Source organism: Mustela putorius, unplaced genomic scaffold (genome assembly GCF_011764305.1).
Source record: "Mustela putorius furo isolate JIRA1106 unplaced genomic scaffold, ASM1176430v1.1 tig00003913_pilon_pilon_pilon, whole genome shotgun sequence".
Taxonomy (NCBI): domain Eukaryota; kingdom Metazoa; phylum Chordata; class Mammalia; order Carnivora; family Mustelidae; genus Mustela; species Mustela putorius.
This window is the reverse complement of record NW_025422060.1, coordinates 4,205,824-4,222,518: the sequence shown is the minus strand read 5'-3', so window position 1 is coordinate 4,222,518 and position 16,695 is coordinate 4,205,824. Positions and strand designations below refer to the sequence as shown.

The 16,695-nt window shown below is 41.1% G+C and overlaps 1 protein-coding gene across 4 annotated transcripts in view; it reads right to left on the bottom strand.

Annotated features, from left to right (window-relative positions):
- NRP1 (neuropilin 1) overlaps positions 1-16,695 on the bottom strand; it is a 136,717-nt gene that overhangs the window by 109,893 nt on the left and 10,129 nt on the right. The gene's annotated exons all lie outside the window — the stretch shown is intronic.

Below are 16,695 nucleotides of genomic sequence, written 5' to 3'. Positions count from 1 at the left end.
CCGTGTCCCCCATGTGCGGTAACCCCTTCTAGGACTGTGAACGAGACATTCTTCGTCTTTCTGCGCCCAGGACTGACTGTGAGACTGACATATGATGCATACTCCCGTTTTTTTTGTTGTTGTTGTTACTGAATATGATTAAACAACATTGGCATGGTGATGAGAAAGAAGAAATGAAGATGCTGATTTTTTTCAAATTTTGAGGGTCCGTTTTTCCATCAACATATAATAGACCAGGGGCACCTGGGTGGCTCAGTGGGTTAAAGACTCTGCCTTCAGCTCAGGTCATGATTTCAGGGTCCTGGGATTGAGCCCCACAATGGGCTCTCTGCTCAGCAGGAAGCCTGCTTCCCCCTCTCTCTCTCTGCCTGCCTCTCTGACTACTTGAGATCTCTGCCTGTCAAATAAATAAATAAAATCTTAAAAAAAAAAAAGATATAATAGGCCAAATCGTATGATGGAACAAGTATTCTCTGTGTGATGCTTAGTGGTTCTTGGGAAATAACGAAAGGTAATTTGGTCAACACATGAACAAAGGCCCAACAGTTGAAAATAACTGAAATCCATTATAATAATTAGTTTAGGAGTTGACCCGAGACATGTTTTCACCGCAATATTTTCTATTTTTGGCTTCCGTTTCCTCTTCTTTCACTGATTTACTTTTCTTTATTTGAATCGAACCTCTACCCCCAGAAGTACTAAATCATCACTGGGAAAAACTGAGCAAGCTGAGAGAAGAATGGGGAAGAAAACAAATGCCACCATAAGAGAAACTTGGTAGCATTTTGTCTTCTATGAGGTCCTCTGTCAGCTATGTCTGTCATGCTCTACAAGATCCCTCCTGGCTGGGATGCCTTTTATTTATTTATTTATTTTGCTTATTTTTAACCAATACTGCCTCCCTAGTTCCTTCACTCCTCTGTACCCAGGGGCACAGGACTCTAGAACACGATGATGATTGTCCCCTTGCAGCCGTTGTGATGCCATTATCCAATTCAGACTTAGCTCTGAGATAAGCTGTGTATTTCATTATGTGCTCTGGGGAATGAAATGAAAATGACTCCTAAACCAGTGGCCGTGGAGTTGGCACTCAATCTACTCCTCTCCATTTATGGGTGGACCCACTACAGTCTAGGTCTGAATCTTTACAGAAATGCACGACACTCCTCACAGATGGCAGCAAGCCACAGCTTGAAAGCTTCTGGGGGAAAGGGAGCTCACCACTCCATGAGACAGTCCCTCACTGGAGTAGAAATGGAATAAAAAAGCATATACTTTGATTCTAAACAATGAAAGCCCCCCTCCAAAAAACAAACAAACAAACAAACAAACAAAAAACCCAGACAAACAAACAAAAAGAAAACAAAAGCAAGAGCATCCAACTAACCAGATTGATTAAAAGTATTATGAAGAATTGAATCAATTCTTCTTTTTTTCTTAGAGATTTTATTTATTTACTTACAGACAGGGATCACAAGTAGGCAGAGAGGCAGGCAGAGAGAGAGAGGAGGAAGCAGGCTCCTCACCAAGCAGAGAGCCCGATATGGGGCTCGATCCCAGGACCCTGAGATCGTGACCTGAGCCGAAGGCAGAGGCTTTAACCCACTGAGCCACCCAGGCACCCCTTGAATCAATTCTTTGTCAATGAAGAGTGATTTTCTGTAGAAATGTACATCATAATGGTGGGTTCTGCCAGGCTACAAATGGGCTCTCTGTGGCATTACCGTGACCCATCCACAGCTCCCAGTGGTAGCGAAATCAGTGATTTAGGGAGGCCTCGCTGATAACTCTGCCTGAAGATCTGCTGTCATGTAACAACTATGATAAGGTACTGAGTTGCATTTGTACAAAATATATAATGTACTACAATCATTTTTTTTAATGTGTAAACTTTTCAAGTTAAACGAGCTCAAGATTGAACATACATTCCTAGAAAGTCATATTTTATGAAAGTTAGAAGGTTTGTTATGGTGTATTAGGGCTTGAGTTTCTACCCTTTAGGATGACACAGAGGAAGTTCTGAGACCTGGAAGGACTAGCTAAAAAGGAGGCGCATATGCCCAAACAGCAAATGATGACTATACGCTGCCTGGGCCAAACAGCAAATAGGAAAAGCAACATTGCTAAGGAGGGAGAGGATATGGGTAAAGAGATCGTTGTTCCAGGAATCAGGAGGAACAAGTTTGTACCATAGCCCCACTCCCTGGGCAAGTCCTTCACTGTGAAAACGCCAGTTTCTTCAACCATCAAACAGAAGGGGTAGAATGTAAGTCTGGGGTTACCTTCTTAGCTCACTGGCAGGCAGTATATGTATTTATAACATCTACCTAAATACTGTGTGCTAGGCCTAAAAGCTTAGGATGGGCACACAATTTAGGGTCTTCTAGTAAAAAAAAAAAAAAAAAAAAAAAGAAAGTATTTCTAGTCAAAATTGTAACTATAGCTGTCATATGGTGTGTGTGTGTGTTTGTATGAGAGTGTGTGTGTGTGTCTGTGTGTGTGTGTACGAGTGTGTGTGCATGTGTGCAGGGAAGTTATTGTTTATATTAATTTGCTAAGGTCAAATCCATTTTTTTCTGATTCTTTGTTATTTGCTTGGGCTCGCCGGCAAACACACTTCTATTATTGGCAGAGAGCTGTTTGCATCTAGCTTGCATTGTTTCTCTAGCATAAATAAAAGAGACAGAAACAATGAGCATAAAACTACTGCTGGACTCAGATGTGGTGTTTACCAAAGCAGCTGCTTTTGCATTCTCGAGGTCAGAAGGGTATGTGTGTGTGCACACACGCGCGCACATCTACGTAAGATCCGATAGTCCCTGAAAGCAATTTCCTTCATCCTCTATTTTGCCATGTAGACTGATAAAACATATATTATCCCCTTGGCCAGTTTACTAATTTCCTTGACAGATAATTGCTAATTATCTATGACACAATAGGATTATTTAGATTACAGCTGGTTTATTTCCTTTGTTTTACACCTTTGTTAAAGGTAGTCTTTTAGCTGCTCCATAAAGGGTCACCCAAAGAAAAGCAACTGCGTGCTTAACATCTGGGAAAAATATCTCCTGTTGGTAGGTTTCATGAGAACAAAGTTATTTCTCATAGGATTTTCTTTCTCTTCTAGCATCAGCTTTGTTTTCCTAGGAATTGTGCAGTAATGATTGTATTAATGAGTGACGGAGCCCTTGATTGAATCAACAGTGAGTGAAATTAGCTTGTATACATAGATGTAACTACTTTTGTAGGAGTTAGAGTGAATTCCTCAAGAAAGCACACTGAGAAAAGATACAGGGCAGAGAGCTCAGCTGCCTAACAGAGGCAAACAGAAGCCTAACTGTATAGACTTCTCCATACTCTACATATGTTAAAACAACAGGCTGATTTATAGCTTCCTTGCTTGGTTTCCAAATTGCCTTGCAACAAAAGCAAATTTACTCCCTTCCCTAGACTATAGTTGAGATTCACAATCCTACAAGCTCAAATTTTTACAAAGGGAACACTGGCTCCAAAATCTTGCTGGTGACAAATCTGGATGTTTTCACAGCATGGCAGAATTTTCAATTAAGACACAGGGATTGGAAAACTATGACTTGCACACCGCATCTGTCTGACTGCCTGTTTTTATAAATAAAGTTTTATTGAAACACAGCCATGCTCATTCATTTACTTGTCTAGGGCTTTCACACTATAATGGAGGAGTTGAGGAATTAAGATTGAGACCATCTGGTCAGCAAAGCCTAAAATATTTACTATCTGATCCTTTTCAGCAAGTGTGCCAATTCTTGATTTAAAATATCAATTTATGTCACACAAATATCAACTTCTTTGAAATGCAGATGTAGTTTTAAAGTAAATGTCACTAACTTCCCTTATCCCCAGAATTACCCTCTTACATAAGCTGGTAATTTATATCAAGAGTCTTAATACTGTCCTTATTGTTCAGTTCAAAAATCGTATTTCCAGAAATATCTTCTAAAGAAATCCTCAAAGTACATAAAGATATGCATAGAGAAATCATTTCACTATTATTGTTATTACTTATAATTTTAAATCATTGAAAATAAATGTCCTAAGCAGTTTGATAAAAATTATTATTTTGCGAAGTTAATGTGATCTCTAAAGGGCATGTTTTAAAACTATTTAAGGGTCTAATATAATACTTAAAATGTAATTTTAAGAGAAAATGGTAGAATAAAAACTGTAGAGAATCATCTCAATTTTTAAAAGATATGCATATTTCTAGATGCAAAGAGAAAAGACTAAAAAAAGATAGACAAAATCAAGACAGTGTTATCTTTGAGTGGTAAGATTGTGGGTGACTTATTTTCTTGTGTCTTTTTTTTTTTCAAATATTTATTCAGAGGAAAAATATGCGGCACAATTCCATCAGACATAGGCAACCTCAGTGTGGTGTACATGTCTCCGTAAAAGGCCTATTGTGCAAAACAGAACATAGGGTTTGCCAAACCACAGAGCAAATCTTTATTTAGAACTATAAGAATGATAATATATATTTTTACAGTATCTACAACTCTTGAGTTTTAAAAATTGATTCTATAGAATACATACATTAGACTTTTTTAAAGCAAAGGGATTAATCCAAATCTATCAGATAACAATTAAATAAGACTTTATTTCTGATCATTCTGTGCTCAAGAAAAATAAGTTGCATGACTTTTAATTTAATAACAAAAATGTCTGTTCTAAATAAAACTCTTCTCTAACATTCTGTGGTTAGCCTGGTTCCGGAAGAGGCCCTTCTGTGTACGGATTAAAGATGGAGATTACTACCATGTCTTTTTTTTTTTTTTTTAAGATTTTATTTATTTATTTGACAGACAAAGATCACATGTAGGCAGAAAGGCAGACAGAGAGAGGAAGCAGACTCCCTGCTGAGCAGAGAGCCCGATGCGGGACTCGATTCCAGGACCCTGTGATCATGACCTGAGCCAAAGGCAGCGGCTTAACCCAGGTGAGCCACCCAGGTGCCCCACTACCATGTCTTTTCAAGCCCATGGGAGGCACTGCACTGCACTGTGCCTCCTTGCCAGGCATTTTTCTCAAATGTACTACCAAAGGTCACTGTTAATCCATACTAAACACATTTACCATCCTACACAGGGCTACGTAACAGACTTGGTAAATTAATCCTAGTTTTTCTACTTCTTTTAATACAAAGTGGTCACCAATTTTACCACTATTGAACTTGATCAGCTTACTTTGAAAGCAATAGAATGTTGTGTGTTTATTTCAAAAGCATCTCAAAATGTCCACAGCGGGGCCTACCGTCTTGCTTTTTCACTATTTATGTTGCTGGTACTGTTGTTGACTATTTTCAAGATAGGGACACTGAGAGTCACTAATGTCTAGCCTCCGTCTCCCCTCAAATCCAATCACAGTCAAGTTCGGTCCATGTCTCCTTAAAGATATCTCTTCCTTTCTGTTTCTATCTCCACTAGCTACATTCAGGAAGTGGATGGGGGACCTTTGTGGAAAGAGGCGAAGATAGAATGGTAAGATAAAGTGTTCTGCTCATTTATTTAGTCATTAATATTTTTGTTAAAGAATTACTATTTTTATACTAGGGATATGAGGAAGAAAAGATTTCCTATAGTTTCCTTCTGTCCTCTACTTAGTCTGTGTCACTTGAAGAGCCGGTAAAATGAGACTGTAAACCAGCTCCAAAACAGGAGAGCTGACCATGCTCGGTCCCCACTGAGAGATTCCTATATATGAATCACCCAGAGGCCATCTCCCCAGCAGCCCTGCTGAGCCAGCTCTGGCAAACATGTATTGTTTGCCCCAAAGCTTTGGAAGCCACATGTTCCCTCTGTCCATGTCCACTGCTTCCTGAAGCCTGTCCCTCAGGGCTTCCTGGAGAGTGAAAAAGGACGGACTGGGATCCTTAACTACAGGCAAAGGAACCAAGGTGTGAAGTGAGACCTGGCTAGCCGGGTGTGGAGAGTGGACATGCACGGGTCAAGCACTTAGGGCTGGAGACTGAGTGAATTTGGGAAGCAAGAGTAGTGGCTGAGAGTTGAATCGTAGAGGAACCCCAGCAGAGGTTACAAGCAGAGAGCATCAGCCACCAGGAGCAAAGGTGACGCCAACCCACAATTGCCTCAGACAGATATTTTAATATACATCTTGTTTAGAGTGAGAGTCAGGTCCCAGAGAGACCGGGCTTATCTTGGAGCTGCTGATGAGGATAATGAGGAACAAGCCGGAAGGGCACAGGGTGAACACCAAGGACGGCTCCTGATCAACAGCTCTCCTTTGTTTTTCACCGTCTTTCTGTAGGTACCATGAAGGCAGGGGACCATGTCTGTTATGTTCACTGCTCTGTCACTGAACAGTAATCAGCACATACCCTGTGATCAATAAACACTTGCTGAATGAATGAATGAATGAATGAAGTAGCAGGCAACAGTTGAAGTAGCAGGCAACATTCAGGGGAAGAGTTCTCGTGTCCAAATAAGCAATGTTTTGGAAAGTGCCTGAATTTACCTCACCTTACAAGTTTGTAAGTTCGGAACTTATTACTACATGTATATTTTTTAAGCATACATTGTGATGGGTGTTAAACAGTGAACTCATGTTCGTCATCCATCTCAGGGCCTGTATAATCAGTCTCTACACCAAACACTAAAACAACACAGATAAGAAACATGAAGAGCTTAAATCTCAAGGACGGTCCTAGGAAAGATGTGGTGACAAAAATAATGGAGGTTGGCAGTTGAAGTTCTTTTTTGTGTTGAGATGTTTAGAAATAGTAGAGCTTTTCCAATTAATGCTGGGAATTAGCTAAATAACTTTATTCTTCGTCCACCGTTAATCATTTGCTTTAATAAAAATATGGCTCGGGGGACCCCAACAGAGGAGAAAAGTACAATTAATAAGTTCTTACATTTCAAGTCCTGCTGGCATTTGCATCTTGAATGACTTGGATTTACTGTTTTAAACCAAGCTTCCTGCCCGTAATAGAATCATTAATAGAGCCCTTGGTTTTTATTGAGAACACACGCATGTTCAGAAGTGCCTAGTCACAAGTGCTAAGGAAAGGAAACGGGTAGAAGGACAGTTAACCACAATCTCTGTCCCTGCTCATTTATCTTGGTATGTTGTGGTGATTTCACTTTAAAATGGATCTGGTACAAATAAACAATTTCCCAAGGATGTGTGAATTAACCAGTGGTTATAAAGAGCTTTGAAATGATGATGTGCTATCACTGCTAAGTCAAATTATGAAATTGCACCTTTGCAAAAATGCTATTGTGGAAATAAATGAATCTGAACATTGTATTTACAGTGTGATTTGCCTCTGAAATAGAATATTCATAATGGGCCTCAGCAGGCGACAACAAAGTGCCATCTTATCTCCTGTTGATAGACCACAATTTCAGAAAATTATTTTTACAATGGCATCTGAATAAGCTCCTTAATTCGAGACTGTTTTACAAATAGATGCATAGCTTATTACATAGTTTAGCTGCCTTTGAGACATAAAGAGTGAGGTGGGATTCATTAACAAAATCGCTGTTGTCATTCCTCTGTATTTTTTCCAATGCAATTTCTATTTTTTACAATCTAATTTTAATAAGCTACGTTGAGCAGAAAGGTAAGGTAGAGCTATTTCTGTGTTAGTGATCAAATCCGAGTCTCGATTAACACTTAGGTTATCAATTGCAGTTAAATTACGCCTTGAACTTGGCCTGTGGCCCATCTAGTTTCAAGAATAAACAGCTTATTCCTGCACAGAATTTCCACTGCCTGCAAATATCATATTCAGTGACAGCAGAACAAGAAATGATCATTTCTGAGGACCACGTTCCCAGTTCTTCCAAATAACCAATGAGTTAAAATAATCCCCTGTTAATGGAGAAGACTAGGGTCAAGGTGGGGAAATGGGCAATTCTCTGGAATAAATCTTGCCGAGATAGAATCTAAAATGTCTGATAAAATTTAGGGGTAGAAAACTGACATAAAAAAGTGTCTCAGAAGAAAAGAAAGAGTAAGGAAAGGGGAGGGGCTGTTTTGCAAAAGGCAGGGAGGGTCTGCACTGAGCTGGAGTAGCTCAGAGCTAAAGAGAGACAAAGAGAAAAGATGTGGGGGTGTCTTGTCAAAAACAAAGGAAGGACCAGGGATAAGCGCCCAGCTAAATCATCAGAAAAACCATCTTTGGAATACGCTTTTATGGCAACAGGATTCCCCTGCACACACAGAATGCTGTTAGATTAGAGGTCAAAGGGCTGAAAGCACAGACCCTCTCTCTCTCATTTTCCAGATGAAGAAATGCAGGCTCAGAAAGATGAAATACTGGAGCCCACAGCTCTACAAAACAAAGGCTGAGTCACTTCTAGAATTCAGGATCGTGACGGGATCCTATCGGCATCACACATGAAGACCACACTGTTAGCTAAGCAAGTCACCCAAGGGAACGATGAAGGTGGTCGCCATGGGACTGGCACAAAGGAGAATAAAATGAAGGCACAGTCAGGCAGCACTTCTGCCTCTGCCCCAGCTCGTCCTTGACCTCCATGGAAATGCAAGAGTTTATCATCTAAGTTGTTCTGTTCTCTGGTTGCGGACGACCTGGAGATGGAAGGATGGGGGTGTGCTATGGGTTTCTAGACTAGACAGAGAACAGAAGCATTTGGCGGTAACCCAGAGAACTCAGTGAAAGGTGGTAAGAAATACAAAAATGAACTGTGGTGGCCGGGATGACTCACTATTGTAGGGGTAGCCATGCCCATGCCATTTGTTCATCTCTTCCTCTTGGGTTGACACCAGTTCACTGTAACCCACAGAAACACTCAGGAAACATTGGGATGATGTGAATGAGGGGAGCAGCTGAAACCCCTTATTGTCTATTTCAGCAACCTCTGGGCTAGCTCAGTCTAGCTCCTCCCCAGAGTGGTATCTTCATGTAGTTGCATCAAGACTTGGGCTTTGGTATTTATCTGGTAATACAGACTAACATATTTACATCCTTCTGCTCAGGATCCATTCTGTGTTGACTTCTGTTCCAGAGAACCTCACTTTATACAACGTCCCCAGCAAGCCTGCTGTGAAGTTAACGTGCACGTATTGGGGTTGCCAGCTAGAATGCGGGAAGGCTCTAAATTATTTGCGCTAAATTTATATAAAGGTGGTTTGGCCATGCGCCCAGATATGAACATACAATGGACAAAGTTTCTAGAGTAGTGACATGAAGTCCCAGGAGTTGCGGGGATGTTGGAAAACACTCAACAATCGGGACATATGTCTCTACTGTTAATGCATGTGATGTCTCTAACTCCAAAACAGATTGGGAGATGAGTGTGAGACAGAAAGCAAAGCTTTCAGTCAAGCATTACCTTTGCATATTTGTCGAGATTTAGCTAAAGCTATCCACATGTAGAAATCTTAGGTGATTTAAAAAATAGAGATTTTTAGAGGAAAAATGTGAGGTTGACTCCACTGCCCAGGCAAAGGAAGGGTTTACTATGTAAATGAGAAGCATAAGTGTGCATTTCAATAGTCTGATTAAGTCAGAGCTTTTCCTAAAAAGCTGACTTGGTTCTCCCGTACTAGATAAACACGTTGGAGAAGACTCAGTTGGACGTCAGTTGGTCCATTCGATTCAGAAATGTTAATTAAGCACCTATTATAGATGAAACACTACACTAGGCTCTGCTAGTGGTGGAAAACAGTATCATGCTCTGTTCTTGAGCACCTTATGAGCTAGTTGGGTGAAGAGTAGCAGAATATTAATGATTATGACATTATGACAGGACAGAATATTTTAAAGAGCATGAAAGATGTAGAAACACAGTTCTTGGGGTGCGGGAGGACACAGAGGGAGAGACCACATTTAATTGGTCATTGGTTCTCAGAAATGGCTTTACAAAGGAGCACTTCAGATAGAACTAGGATGATATGCAATATTTTGACAGGGACACAAGGTATGTGAAGAAAACACCCAATGAATAGGCATGGGGAGATAAAGTAGGAGTGAGTCTAAAGAACTACAATATATTTTGGCAAGAATATATGGGGATGCCACAGGAGATAGAGCAGATAACCACAGGACGAAGTTATGTTGTGGAAGACTGAGAAACACAGGCAGAAGCAGGATGGGGAACAGGAAGCTCAAGGTTTCTAAGCAAAGAGGAAGAACTGCGAAGAGTCCCTTTGTGTCGCTAATGCAATAGCACTGAGAGTGGGTTAAAAAGTGTTAGGATTTGAGCAGTAGCAGTGGAAATGGAACAGAAAAGAAAGGAGGAAGGGTATTGTAGATACTCAATGCTGAGGCCTTAAGTTGACTGCACCTGGGGGACAAATAGGAATTGGGAGAGATTCTAGAGTGTCAAGTTTGGATACACAGGAAAGGAAGTCAATTAAAGAAAGAAAGAAAGAAAGAAAGAAAGAAGTCAATTAAAAAATGAAAAGGCAGGGGTAGTACAAAACCAGGTTTTTTCATTTGTGGCAACGGTCTACCACTCAGGCAGTCAACACTGTCTGGAATGGATTTGGAAGTTTGAGTCCAATGTTTAGGGCTGGACAATGTAGGGCTGGACAGAAATTTTGGAGAGGTGAGTGGCTGAGATCAATAAAGCTATTCAGGGAGAAGACATTCAGGGCAAAGGTTTTGCCAATGCCTGTCTTTTAATGTTAGAGGAGAAGGGGAAAGTCCAAAAAGGGAGGTAGGGAGGAATCCACGATGGTACAGTATGACACGATACAGAGAAGAAGAAAGCTCCGATGTACAGAGAGTAGTCAATAGCATATAATGTCATACAAAGGGCGAAAAAAATCAGGGTCATGGCAAAGCCAGTGGCCTGTGCATTAGAAGAGTGATTGGAATGGAGCAGTTAAGCAAGCAGTTTCAGTCAACTGGAAGGGACAGGAATGATGCTGAAAAAATTTAAGTGAGAAGGTAGAGCAGTAGAGTGTAGACACTCCTTTCAGTACCCGTGGCAGTACCAGGGAAGGCAGAAGATGAAATATTTGTTTGAAGGGTAACGATTTCCCAGGAGGACTTCTTTTACTCATGAGTAGGAGAGTCCTACAGAATCTGTTTGACCTGAGGAGGCTGATAATGGTCCCATAAGAAGGAAAGCAAACCCTTTCTGCTAGATAAAATGGCTTTTCCTCATTAGCACTGAGACCCTCCTCACTATTGGGAAATCTGTCCCAACCAAAAATGGGGGAAGGAGATGGCAAAGTTAAAGGACCTGGGGACATGAGAAGTGGAGGGACAGGAACGAGAATGGGAAGGACCATCAATCTAAAAATGTGTATTTTCCTATAAACTCTCTATGGATTTATAATACAAAATCCACCTAATTTCCTCTTTCTTGCACGTGAATTTAGTGGCAGAGTTAACGGATTAGAAAGGACTGGCATCCCGACTGTAACAGCCACCATGGTCCTGGCTCCCACCTTCCATAAAGTATGGACTGCTTTACCATCTGGGTGTGCTGAATAGATTTCTAAGTCCTTAGGCACACTTGAGAAAACTGTGATTAAAAAAAAAAATTAATACTATTATCAAGTTTGGGACCTTGGGATAGCATCTTCCGTGGGATTTTTCCAGAAACTCCACCCATCAGGAGTTTTAGAGGATGGCAATTATAACCCACTTATCCAGCCAACTTAGTATGAGAACATTCAGGAACTCTTGTTTGCTGAGTACACGCTGAGCAGGAGATACTATCTCTGTTGCGGACATGTGCAGTGCTTTTGAAATATTTATAAGTGCCTTCTCCTGAGGATGCAGACGTTATTGTTTACAGTCTGAACTTATTTTAAGGAACAAAACCCACGGATGCACTTCCTGTTATAGTAATACCTAGGCTTTATTTAACCTATTTCTCTTGTGTTCATAAGATACTTCCACCTTCATTATGTCATCAGCACTGTGTCACTGAGATAGTAGGGGAAGGAAAACATATTTTGTCTTCAGAAAGAGAAGAAAACAGGTGACCTGAGGCTCTGTCTGGGTTGTGGGGGTCCACCAGAGCCTGATGCTACACCTCCCTGAGCTGCGCCGGTCCACACGGTCAAAGCCACGGTATTCACAGCGCCTTAGCCATGCCATTCGTGGACAGGGAGGCAGTCCTCCCGCCTTGAATCCTGCCTCCCAGGTGGGAGGGTAGACATGCAATTATGATCCACACACCCCTGATCCTCACCAGAACACTTTCACAGAGCTGCTAACACTGTCCCCTGACAATCAGAAATCCCCAGCTCGAGTTAATGAACTAATACAAGCACGAGGTATGAGGCTAGAAGAGCTAAAGAAGGAAATGAGGATGGGTCTTAAAGGACTAAACCAAGATCACCGAACCGTTACTCAGGAACAAAGAAATTGGCAGTGGAATAAAGGATAAGGAAAATGTAAAACCTGTTCCTTAAAAAAAGCGGGGCGGGGTGCCTGGGTGGCTCGTTGGTTAAGCAGATATCTGCCTTTGGCTTGGGTCGTGATCTCAGGGTCCTGGGATCGAGTCCCTCATCGGGCTCCCTGCTCAGTGGGGAGTCTGCTTCGTCCTCTTCCTTTGTCCATCCCTCCTACTCCTGTGTGTGTGAGCTCTCTCGCTCTCCAATAAATAAAATCTTTAAAGAAAGAAAGAAAGAAAGAAAGAAAGAAAGAAAGAAAAAAATAAAAAATCCAATCAGTGCTAAAGCCCCTACTGTTCTCTCTGTCCAGGGTCAACAACCTTCAATGAAAAATAAAATTATGGGCCATCCCTTGTAGAAGTGAAGAAGCTCCTAGGGGAATTGTGGGATGTTTTGGCTCCAGCACAAGCAACGCTAAAATGTGTTTCAAACATAGACAGTGGAAGGGCAGCAGGTTGTGCCCACGGGAGAGCCCACCCCTCCTGCTCTCTCACTCTCTCAGACAATCTGCAGGCCTTGCCTGTGTAGCCGCAAACCGAGGCGCCAAACTCCCAGCTCTGATGTCTCTGACTGGGTGGATGGGGACAGAGGAGGAGGGACCTGGACAGATTTTGAGAACGCAAAAATGAAGCTACCACCTCTGTGTCCAGGAAGGGGCTGCCATCGTGTCTTTTTGAAAGACTGGCGCTCAGCCCACTGACCCGTAGTTATCAAAATTGCCCCTTTTGCTCTCCGTTCACTGAATTTTGCTGTTCTTTCATCCAGACTGCCTCTCGTGAACTGTAGACTCTACTTGAGGCAACACTGTTTGCTTTCTCTCTATTCTTTCAGGACTTTGATTTCAATAAAACTCTCCACTGTGGCGTTCCGTTAGGCTAGTGCCTTCTAGGTGCAAAGCATCATGGGGACTGTAGACAGTGGAGATGTAAGGAAGACACGGTGTCTGCCTACAAAGAGTTCACCACCCAGGGAGGGAGACGAACCCTTACCTGTACAGTTAGAATGAGGGACCTGGACAGACGGGTCCAAGAGCTCCATGCGTAATACAGCATTGCTGTCGAATTCAGACAGATTTGTCGTTTTTAGGGGCTGCCATTTTTTCCAAGAGTGGATTGATCTAGAAATTGAAATTTTCATCATTTTTTTTTTTTTTAGGACCAACTGCATTACAAATAAATGCCCACTTTCCCAAGTTATTCAATACAGACGGGCTGGTCTGAACTGAGAGAAAAGGCCAAACAGCGGCCTCAGGGGTCGCTCCGTCCAAAACAACACTCCCCCCACCCCCCAACTCCCGAGTGAGAAGAAGTCAAACTATGGAGCCTGGGGGGCTTTGTGTCCTTTATTATTATATATTTATTTTCTTCAAGTCAAGAGAATGTTCTTTTTTTTTTTCCTTTACATTTGGGAATTTAGTGCTTTTAATTAAAAAAAAAAAATTATCTCTGGAAGACTAAGGTTTTGACCACATTTTTTTTCACTGCCATTTCAGTGATTGCTTCTGTTGCTCACAATAGCTTTCCAGCTCGTAGCATCTGTTGGTTGGAGAGTCAGGCAAGAAGTTGGAATCAGGAATATTGGACTGGCCTTTGCCACCTCTGGCTGTTCTAAAGAAATTTCAGAACTTGAATAAGGAGACACTTAGCATCCTCTTTCAGTCTGGGACTGGCTGATCTCTCCGTGACATGCCAGTCCCTCACAGAAGCAACAAGCCATCACCTCCAACCTGGCCGGCTGATTATACAAGTATCTGACCAGATAAAAACAAAATACTCTAGAGCATCTGTTTCTTCTCAAAAAACACTCCTCTGTTTCTCATAGCAATCCAGTGCCTGAGCAAACATTCTCCCTTTTAACCCTTACAGAGTCACCATGGCAAATACAAGTATTGAAACTTCACAAATAGAGGAGCTGTGGGAGAGCAAAGCTCTCCCAACATTTGCTGAGATGAAGTAAATGAGCAATGCTTGCAAGACAAGGCAGCCTTCAGATTTCCGGGTCTGGGAGGAAGTGGAGCCCGCAGCTGGGAACTCACGCGTCCCTTGAACCAACTGTATAAATCGAACCCTTGGGCTGCCTGGTTATCAGGCTTTAAGTAAATATTGTGTTTGTATGTGCTCTGTGCTGTCAAAGTCCATCAACCAAAGGGACCGGAATTTAGATATTTTCTGCCAGGATTTCATCCCCAGGTTCAGGCAAGTTTTTAACTGAGTGGAAAAATCACCGGTTGGTTGAAAGTTTTTAGTAGTTCTTACCTAATCTCAATGGAAAGTTTAAAAATTCAGTCCTCCTTCAGAATGAGCTGGTTTGTATTCAGAGTTTTGTGAGGTATTTCATAGAAGAAAATGGCTGTTTGAATACCAGATAGACTAAGAACTTCATCCCAAGCCCCATCGGTCATTTGTAAAATGGGGATGGCGGGAAGCTTGCATGAAATTGTGTGCATAGTGCTTATTTCATGGTGGACACAGAGTGAGGACCCGACAGGAAGCACCAGCTGTGACCATTCCTTCCCAAACATTCTCTTAATTATTTAAATTAAAGGAGCAAAAAACATGGTGACTGTATAAGATATAAGATGCATACAATATAGACCTAGGCTCAAACATGAGAAAAACTAAGTTAAAAGACAACAGAGTAGAGAGAAGCCAAGATTATTTTTTCTCTCTGCTCTTCTGCAGAATTTCGTAGAGTTCTGAATGAAGGAAGTTCAATTGCTGAGCTAACTGCAAAGACTAAGTGATTTCAACCACAAGCCAGCATGATATGTTTGGCAGGCTTCACAGCCAATCTGAGAGTTATCCCGACCTCACGCCATCCCTAACTGACCTAGATACTAGACACAGTTCCATCAACCACAGAATAGCAGGAAAAAATCTTTTTTTGAGGTGCTAAGTTCTGCCAAGTCACTGACTCCTACAATCAGGATTGATTACAAACACCCAATTAGGAGGCATTTGGAACCTGATCTGAACACTAATCTTGTCTCTTGTTCTTCTTTGGGCTTAATGATCAGCCTTGATGAATACTACAACGGCAATTAGCTAAGTTTATTTTGTAGCCTCCTTTACAAGCACACACACACATGCACATATGTGTTTGTGTGTGTGCTTCTGCCGGAGTATGTCAGCATGCATGCAAGTATCAAGTTTTATGCTGGAAAAAAAAGGAGCTGAGAATATGCATGCCGGCTGAAGGCATATGTCTCACTTGGATCAATTTTTAAGTGTCTGCTCCCCAAGTGAAATCTGGTTGAAAATGCCATGCACATGTTGATTCAATTTGATAAGATTTCAACTAACCTTCTCTTTTAGCTTCTCATAAAGGTTGCTTCTTTCAAATTACAGAAATGCCTAACACACAACAACCTTGTAGTACTCAAAATTCATTATGATACAATGTGATTGCTTATAGTAAAAAACAATAAAGGAACATTAATTCTATTAAACACATGGGGTTTTGTTCAAATTAAATCAGTGTTAATAGGGAAAAATATCAAAAGGAGGAAAGTAGATAATTATCTGCCTGAGTAGTAACCAAGGACGCTGCAGGCGGTAGCAACAATACTGTCCAGCAGTTGTTCTGAGAAGGGTTCGTTCTTAACCACTCAAAAGTTTTTTAATTAAACTGAGCTTGGTGGTGGTGCCTCCCACACCGCCCATGTTAGGAAGTTACTTGAGATGAAAACCAACAATGAAAAACTGAAAAATAAAGCCAGAGAAGATTTTTCTCTATTTGCCTTGCATCAAAGGAAGCTCTAGTTCATAAACTTTGTGTGTATTTTAACAAACCCGTGGTATATGTAACAAATATTTGTTACAAATCAACTGAGCCCAAATGCTCAGCTGCTGCACTAAGTATCTTTCCACCTTTGAGATATTTCTACAGCAGTCACTGAAGAACATTAGCATACACTTCAGTATGACTTTATTATTATTATTATTATTATCAGAAGGTGAACTGTATGCACTGTTCTATCTCTATTCCAGAGAGTTTTACCACACCTGAAGGATAGTGCCCGCAGATTTCTAAGACAAGAGTTTAGTTTTGTCTTATTTTGACATTTATAAAAATCGAATCACATGTTGGGACAGTAGTCTTCCTTGAAGCCAAAGGCTAGTTGAACAAAAGGGGAATTCTTCCTAGGAAGCTGGAAATGTTTATTTTGGATTGCTTATGTGGTTCTGCTCACCTTATAAAATTTTATCAAATTTTATACTGTATTTTTCTACATAGACTTCATACTTTAATAAAAGTATGTATACTTCTGTATTTAATATAGAAAATGGAAAAAATATTTTGGTTTAAAAT